Below are 9155 nucleotides of genomic sequence, written 5' to 3'. Positions count from 1 at the left end.
TGCCCATTGTGCAGAGATATTAACTTGTAAAAGGTTTGGCCAGGTGCGGTGGCTCACGCCTCTAATCCTGAAATTTTGGGAAGCTGGGGCAGATAGATCACCCGAGGTCAGGAGTTTGAGACCAGCCTGGCCAACATGGAGAAACCCCGTCTCTACTAAAAATACAAAAATTAGCCATGTGTGGTGGCAGGGGCCTGTATTCCCAGCTACTTGGGAGGCTGAGGCAGAAGAATTGCTTGAACTCAGGAGGTGGAGGCTGCTGTGAGCCGAGATCACACCACTGCACTCCAGGCTGGAAGATAGAGCGAGACTCTGCCTCCAAAAGAAAAGAAAAAGAAAAAGAAAAAGTTTTGCTAGCTGATGAGCATATACTGGTATCTTATTATGGTTTTAATATGCATTTCCCTAATTATTATTATTATTACTTTTGAGATAGTCTTGCCTTGTCACCCAGGTTGGAGTGCAGTGGCACCATCTCAGCTTACCACAACCTCCGCCTCCTGGGTTCAAGCAATTCTTGTGCCTCAGCCTCCCGAGTAGCTGGGATTACAGGCGCATGCCACCACACCTGGCTAATTTTTTTTTTTTTTTTTTTTTTTTTTTTTTGAGACGGAGTCTGGCTCTGTCGCCCTGGCTGGAGTGCAGTGGCCGGATCTCAGCTCACTGCAAGCTCCGCCTCCCGGGTTTACGCCATTCTCCTGCCTCAGCCTCCCGAGTAGCTGGGACTACAGGCGCCGCCACCACACCTGGCTAGTTTTTTGTATTTTTTAGTAGAGATGGGGTTTCACCGTGTTAGCCAGGATGGTCTCGATCTCCTGACCTCGTGATCCGCCCGTCTCGGCCTCCCAAAGTGCTGGGATTACAGGCTTGAGCCACCGTGCCCGGCCCACCTGGCTAATTTTTGTATTTTTTGTAGAGACAGGTTTTAACCATGTTGACCAGGCTGGTCTCAAACTCGTGACCTCGGGTGATCTACCTGCCTCAGCCTCTCAAGGTGTTGGAATTACAGACATGAGCCATCGCGCCTGGCCTGCATTTCCCTAATTACTAATGACATTATATGTACTGTAACCCCGCTGGCCATTTGTATACACTTCTTTTTTTTTTTTTTTTAATTTTTTGAGACGGAGTCTCACTCTGTCACCCAGGCTGGGGTGCAGTGGCGCAATCTTGGCTCACTGCAACATTGGCCACCCGGGTTCAAGCAATTCTCTGCCTCAGCATCCCAAGTAGCTGGGATTACAGGTGCCTGCTACTATGCCCAGCTAATTTTTTTTGTATTTTGGCTGGGCTGATCTTGAACTCCTGACCTTGTGATCCACCCGCCTTGGCCTCCTGGAGTGCTGGGATTACAGGCATGAGCCACCGCACCCCGCTGTATATTCTTCTTTTGGAAGTACAGCATCAATTCTTCTGCTCATTTTTCTATTATGTTATCTTTTTCTTAATAAGTTGTCTTTTTGTGTATATTTTGGGTATGAGTCTTCTGTCTGTTAGATGTATTTCAATTATCTTCTCCCATTCTGAAGCTTTATTTCTACTCTGTTAATGGTATCTTTTTCTCTAATTTTGAATTTCTGATATATAGGAGTTGAAAAAATAATAGAATTCTTGTCTGATCTAGGAGTGTCTGTGCAGCTGCCAATTTGTATCTGGCATCCTTCACACAGCATTCCGTTATGTGAACATCTTACAAAATAATAAAGAATTGGGTGGGCATCCATTTTTTTTTTTTTTTTTGAGATGGAGTTGCCACCTCTTCCTATCGGGTTCAAGCGATTCCCCTGCCTCAGCCTCCCGAGTAGCTGGAATTACAGGCATGCGCCACCACCCCCGGCTAATTTTGTATTTTTAGTAGAGACAAGCTTTCTCCATGTTGGTCAGGCTGGTCTGTAACTCCCGACCTCAGGTGATCTGCCTGCCTCGGGCCTCCCAAAATGTTGGCATTAGAGGGATTAGAGGCATAAGCGACAGCGACTGGCCCCCTTTGTTTTTTTTTTTTTTTTTTAAGATGGAATCTTGCTCTTGTCGCCTAGGCTGAAATACAATGGCACGATCTCGGCTCACTGCAACTAATGCCTCATGTTATCAGTGTCTGTGAAGGAGAAAGCAGGGAGAAGCAACAGGGAACTGATGGGCTTGAGAATAGCAGAACCCCAAAACACACAACCAGGATTCCCTAGAGAGCACGGCCAATGTGAGGAGTGGCTGAAACTCGGAGCACTCGTGCCCTGCCTAATGGTGAGTGAAATGGGCCTGTAGGAGGTCATGAGTCTGCAGCAGTCTGGCCCCTGAGAGCAGAACTCCCCTTCTGCCCTACAATGACAAGAAACTGCTCAACACAATCAAAATTGAGCATGATAGGGACAATGGAGCTCAAAAACCGAGCAGGGGGAAGTTCAGAAAGCAAGCCACATGTTTTCGCAGTATACTACCTGAAAACAGCAGAAATCTGGGAAGGTACAAAGGCCATCCTAAACCATCCCTCCTTCCGAAAGATCACATTAAAAATGATCAACAGAAAGTGGTTCATGCCTGTAATCTCAGCACTTTGGGAGGCAGAGGCGGGCAGATCACCTGAGCTCAGGAGTTCAAGACCAGCTTGACCAACATGGTGAAACCCCGTCTCTACAATAGTACAAACATTAGCTGGGCATGGTGGCATATGGCTGTAATCCCAGCTACTTGGGAGGCTGAGGTAGGAGAATCGCTGGAACCCGGGAAGCAGAGGTTGCAGTGAGCCAAGATCATGCCATTGCACTCCAGCCTGGGCAACCAGAGCGAAGCTCCGTCTCAAAAAAAAAAAAGGATCAACAGAAAAGAGTAAGGGTGTCCCTCACTGTTAGAATAAGTTATATAAGAAAAATGGGATGAAAACGAGAACATCTCTATAAGAAAATGAAAACATGCCAGCAAGATGCCCATAAAAACGAACCAGGAGACTGTTCCTGCTATTCCAAAACAAGCTAAAGTATTAAGAAAATGACACAAGTCATGCAAGAACAACATAAACAATAATTAGAAAAATTCAGAAAAAAGATAGAAATCAGGAAGAAATTTAGAAATAAAAGAAGCATTTTAGGAATTAAGGCTAAGCTAGATGGATTAGAGTGAATAACAACAAACAATAATGCTTTAAGATAAATAGAAGGTAAAACGAAGAAAAGCAACTTTAATTATTTTTCAGAGACTGGGTCTTGGTTTGTCACCCAGGCTAGAGGGCAGTAGCAAAATCAGGTCTCTGCAGCCAGGAACCCAACTTCCTGGGCTCCTGTTACTCCTGCTTCAGCCTCCTGAGTAGCTGAGACTACAGGTGTGAGTCAGATCATTTTTCACTTAAAAAATTTTTTTTGTAGAGACTTGTTTTCACCATATTGCCCAGGCTGGTCTCAAACTCCTGAGCTCAAGCAATCCTCCTGATTCAGCCTCCTAGAAATTTTTTTTTTTTTTTTTTTATCCTTTTGAGATGGAGTCTCGCTGTGTCGCCAGGCTGGAGTGCAGTGGCGCGATCTCGGCAAACTGCAACCTCTGCCTCCCGGGTTCAAGCGATTCTCCTGCCACAGCCTCTGGAGTAACTGGGATTACAGGCATGTGGCACCACGTCCAGCTAATTTTTGTACTTTTAGTAGAGACGGGGTTTCACCATGTTGGCCAGGATGGTCTCGATCTCCTGACCTCGTGATCTGCTTGCCTCGGCCTCCTAAAGTGCTGGGATTACAGGCATGAGCCACCACGCCCAGCCCAGAAAAGTTTTAAATGAAAAAATGGGACTGGCACAGTGGCTTACACCTATAATCCCAGCACTTTGAGCGGCTAAGGTGAGTGGATCACTTGAGGTCAGGAATTCAAAACCAGCCTGACCAATGTAGTAAAACCCCATCTCTACTAAAAATACAAAAATTAGCCAGGCATGTTGGTGGGTGCCTTTAGTCTTAGCTACTCAGGAGGCTGAGGCAGGAGAATCGCTTGAACCTGGGAGGCAAATGTTGCAGTGAGCCGAGATCATACCAGTGTACTCTAGCCTGGGCAATAAAGCAAGACTCTGTCTTACTAAAAAAATGAAAATAAATAAAAAAGAGGGCAGGCTCAGTGGCTCGCGCCTGTAATTCCAGCATTTTGGGAGGCTGCAGCGGGTGGATCACCTGAGATCAGGAGTTCAAGACCAGCCTAGCCAATATGGTGAAACCCTGTCTCTACTAAAAATACAGAAATAGCCGGGCATGGTGGTGGGCACCTGTAATCCCAGGTACTTGGCAGGCTGAGGCAGGAGAATCCCTTGAACCCGGGAGGCAGAGGTTGCAGTGAGTAGGGATCACGCCACTGCACTCCCGCCTGGCGACAGAGCGAGACTCCATTTCAAAAAAATAAAAAAATAAATAAAGAAAGAAAAGAGAAGGGGCTGGGTGCTGTGGCTCATCCCTGTAATTCCAGCACTTTGGGAGGCCGAGGCAGGTGGATCACGAGGTCAGGAGTTCGAGACCAGCCTGGCCAACATAGTAAAACCCCGTCTCTACTAAAAATACAAAAATTAGCTGGGTGTGGTGGCATGTGCCTGTAATCTCAGTTACTCAGGATGCTGAGGCAGGGGAATCGCTTCAACCTGGGAGGTGGAGGTTGCAGTGAACCGAGATCTCGCCACTGCACTCCAGCCTAGGCGACAGAGTGAGACATGGTGTCAAAAAAAAAAGATTCAAGACAAAGTCCAAAATATTGAAGATGGGCAAAACTCAACAGTAAAATAAGAGGAATCCCCAAAAAAGACGATTTTCAAAAAGGTTTGAAACTACAAGCTGAAAGAACATAATGCATGCCCAGAACTATCACTGCTAAGATATATTCTAATAAAACGTTAAGACTTTAGGCCGGGTGAGGTGGCTCACACCTTTAATCCCAGCACTTTGGGAGGCTGAGGCCAGCGGATCACCTGAGGTCAGGAGTTCGAGACCAGCTTGGCCAACATGGTGAAACTCCATCTCTACTAAAAATACAAAAATTAGCTGGGCGTGGTGGCGCATGCCTATAATCCCAGCTGCTCAGGAGGCTGAGGCACAACTGCTTGAACCCAGGAGGTGGATGTTGCAGTGAGCCAAGATTGCAACTCTGCACTCTAGCCTGGGCAACAGAGCGAGATGCCATCTCAAAAAAAACAAAAAACAAAAAAACACACAAAAAAAGTTATTTACAGAAATTTGTGACTTGCCTGCAGGTGGTAATTTGCAGACTCCTGCTCTGTAGGGAAGGAACATGCCCTCCTGCTTCCCTGCTTCTCTTTTCATTAGATGGTGCTCTGGTTTGCATGTTTTTGTACCCTCCAAAAATTCATATTGGAATTTATTCCCTAATGCCACAGAATTGGAAGGAGTGACCTTTGGGAGATGATTGAGTAATGAGGGCTTTGCTTTTGTGAATTGTGTTAAGTTCCCTTATAAAATGGCTTGATGGGAGGGAGTTCACTGCTTTTTTGCCCTTCTGCCATATGAACACCCAGCATTCCTTTCCCTGGAAGATGCAGCATCAAGCCACCCCCTTTTTTTTTTTTTTTTTTTTTGAGACAGAGTCTTGCTCTGTCACCCAGGCTGGAGTGCAGTGGTGCAAGCTCAGCTCACTGCAACCTCCGCCTCCCGAGTTCCAGCGATTTCCTGCCTCAGCCTGCCGAGTACCGGGATTACAGGCACCTACCACCACACCCTGCTAATTTTTTGTTTTTTTGTTTTTTTTTTTTTTTTGAGACGGAGTCTCGGTCTGTTGCCCAGGCTGGAGTGCAGTGGCCGGATCTCAGCTCACTGCAAGCTCTGCCTCCCGGGTTTACGCCATTCTCCTGCCTCAGCCTCCCGAGTAGCTGGGACTACAGGCGCCCGCCACCTCGCCCGGGTAGTTTTTTGTATTTTTTAGTAGAGACAGGGTTTCACCGTGTTAGCCAGGATGGTCTCGATCTCCTGACCTCGTGATCCGCCCGTCTCGGCCTCCCAAAGTGCTGGGATTACAGGCTTGAGCCACCGCGCCCGGCAATTTTTTGTATTTTTAGTAGAGACAGGGTTTCACTATGTTGGCCAGGCTGGTCTCGAACTCCTGACCTCAAGTAATCCACCAGTCTTGGCCTCCCAAAGTGCTGGGATTACAGGCGTGAGCCCAAGCCACCCTCTTAAAAGCAGAGAGCAGCCCTCACCAGACAGCCAGTCCTGCTGGTGTCTTTTTTTTTTTTTTTTTTTTTTTTTGAGACAGAGTTTCGCTCTGTCACCCAGGCTGGAGTGCAGTGGCACAATCTCGGCTCACTGCAACCTCTGCCTCCAGGGTTCAGGCGTTTCTCTTGCCTCAGCCTCCTGAGTAGCTGGGATTAGAGATGTACACCACTATGCCCAGCTAATTTTTTGTATTTTTAGTAGAGACTGGGTTTCACCATATTATTCAGGATGGTCTCGATCTCTTGACCTTGTGATCCACCTGCCTCAGCCTCCCAAGGTGCTGGGATTACAGGCGTGAGCCACTGTACCTGGCCGAGTTTTGACTAATACAGATAATAACAGAAATTTGGAGTGTGAAGGAACTGTTCTGAACATTCTTCCATGTGCATTTGGTGGGCTCAGTGTTTTTGTTTCCTGTGATATCTGGTTAGTTCTATCTTTCCAAAATTAGAGAATAAGGAGGTTTCGCTAATCTGCTGATGTGCAGTGTGGTACTTCTCATGTTTACTTGACTATGTGGAAACACTTTTCTACAACTTTTTATTGAGACTTGCAACACCCCAGTCACTCTGGAAGTCATCAATGGGGAAGAAATGGATGGAGCCTTGGTGTTCTCCTTTCCCACAAAGAAAATCAGGTGCACATACAACCTATGAGGAGACATGGAGATAAGAAGGATTAATACTTGAAGAATCAGTTATTTTGTAGAATTTTCTTCATTTTTGGTTTGTCTGATTTTATCTATTTTTTTTTTAAATTATTACTATTTTTTGAGATGGAGTCTTGCTCTGTCACCCAGGCTAGAGTGCAGTGGCATGATCTTGGCTCACTGCAACCTTGCCACCACACCTGGCTAATTTTTTGTATTTTTAGTAGACACAGGGTTTCACCATGTTGGCCGGGCTGGTCTCGAACTCCTGACCTCAGGTGATCTGCCTGCCACAGGCTCCCAAAGTTTTGGGATTACAGGTGTGAGCCACTGCACCCGACCTTCTTCTTCTTCTTTTTTTTTTTTGAGACAAAGTCTCACTTTGTCATCCAGGGTGGAGTGCAGTGTCATGATCACAGCTCACTGCAGCTACGACCTCCCAGGCCCAAGTGATCCTCCCACTTCAGCCTCTTGAGTAGCTGGGACTACAGGTGCATACCACCACACTAGGCTAATTTAAAATATTTTTTGTAAAGATGGAATGTCGCTATGTTGTCTAGACTGGTCTCAAACTCCTGGGGTCAAGCAATCCTCTTGCCTCGGCCTTCCAAAGTGCTATGGTTACAAGCGTGAGCCACCATGCCCAGCCTTGTTGGTTTTGTTTTTTTTGGTTTTTGAGACAGGGTCTTGCTCTGTCACCCAGGCTGGAGTGACATGAACATGGCTTACTGAAGCCAAGATCTGTTGCGCTCAAGTGATCCTGCTGCTTCAGCCTCTCAAGTAGCTGAGACTACAGGTGTTGGAGGCATGTGAACCACAACAACTCCATCCTGAATAGGAGCTGGGTAAAATGAGGCTGAAACCTATGAGCTGCATTCCCATACAGTTAAGGCATACTAAGTCACAGCATAAGATAGGAGGTTGGCACAAAATACTGGTCATAAAGACCTTGCTGATAAAACAGGTTGTAGTAAAGGAATCGGCCAAAACTCACCAAAACCAAAATGGCAATGTGTCCTCACTACTACACTCCCACCAGCGCTATGACAGTTTACAAATGCCATGGCAACGTCATGAAGTTACGCTATCTGGTCTAAAAAGGGGAGGCGTGAGTAATCCACCCCTTGTTCAGCATATCATCAAGAAATAACCATAAAGATAGGCAACCAGCAGTCCTTGGGCTGCTCTGTCTATGGAGTAGCCATTCTTTTATTCTTTTACTTTCTTAATAAACTTGCTGGCTGGGGGCGTTGGCTCATGCCTGTAATCCCAGCACTTTGGGAGGCTGAGGCAGGTGGATCACGAGGTCAGGAGTTCAAGACCAGCCTGGCCAAGATGTTTAAGCCCCATCTCTACTAAAAATACAAAAATTAGCCAGGTGTGGTGGTGGGCGCCAGTAATCCCAGCTACTGGGGAGGCTAAGGCAGAGAATTGCTTGAACCAGGGAGGCACAGGTTGCCATGAGCCAAGATTGCGCCACTGCACTCCACCCTGGGCAACAGAGTGAGACTCCATCTCAAAATAAAATAAATAAATAAATAAATAAATAAATAAAATAAAAAATAGTAAACTTGCTTTCACTTTGCATTACAGACTCACCCTGAATTCTTTCTTGTGTGAGATCCAGGAACCCTCTCTTGGGGTCAGGATCCAGACCTGGGATTGGTGGTATGAGCCACTGTGCCTGGCCTTGTCTATATTTATGACTAGATTGAGGTGATGGATTTTCTGTAATTTTGTGGCAATACCACAGAAGTGATGTGCCTTTCTCAAAGGATCCTATCAGTAGATACCTAATGTTACTATATTTTACACGTGGTGATGTTAACTTTGATCACGTGTTTAAAGTGGTGCCTGCCAGGATTCTCCACTGTAGACTATTTTTTCCTTTGTAATTACTAAACATTTTATTTTTATTTTATTTCTTTTTGAGAGGGAGTCTCGCTTAGTCGCCTAGGCTGGAGCGCAGTGGTATGATCTTGGCTCACTGCAACTTCCGCCTCCCGGGTTCAAACGATTCTCGTGCCTCAGCCTCCAGAGTAGCTGGGATTACAGGCGTGCGCCACCACGCCCGTCTAATTTTTTTTTTTTTTTTTTTTTTTTTTTTTTTTTTGAGACGGAGTCTTACCCTGTCACCTAGGCTGGAGTGCAATGGCGCTATCTTGGCTCACTGCAACCTACGCCTCCGGGGTTCAAGCGATTCTCCTGCCTCAGTCTCCCGAGTAGCTGGAATTACAGGTGCCCGCCATTACGCCCAGCTAATTTTTTGTATCTTCAGTATAGATGGGGTTTCACCATGTTGGCTAGGCTGGTCTTCAACTCAT

The sequence above is a fragment of the Chlorocebus sabaeus genome, chromosome 22 (assembly GCF_047675955.1).
Source record: "Chlorocebus sabaeus isolate Y175 chromosome 22, mChlSab1.0.hap1, whole genome shotgun sequence".
Taxonomy (NCBI): domain Eukaryota; kingdom Metazoa; phylum Chordata; class Mammalia; order Primates; family Cercopithecidae; genus Chlorocebus; species Chlorocebus sabaeus.
Note: the sequence above shows the minus strand (reverse complement) of the source record.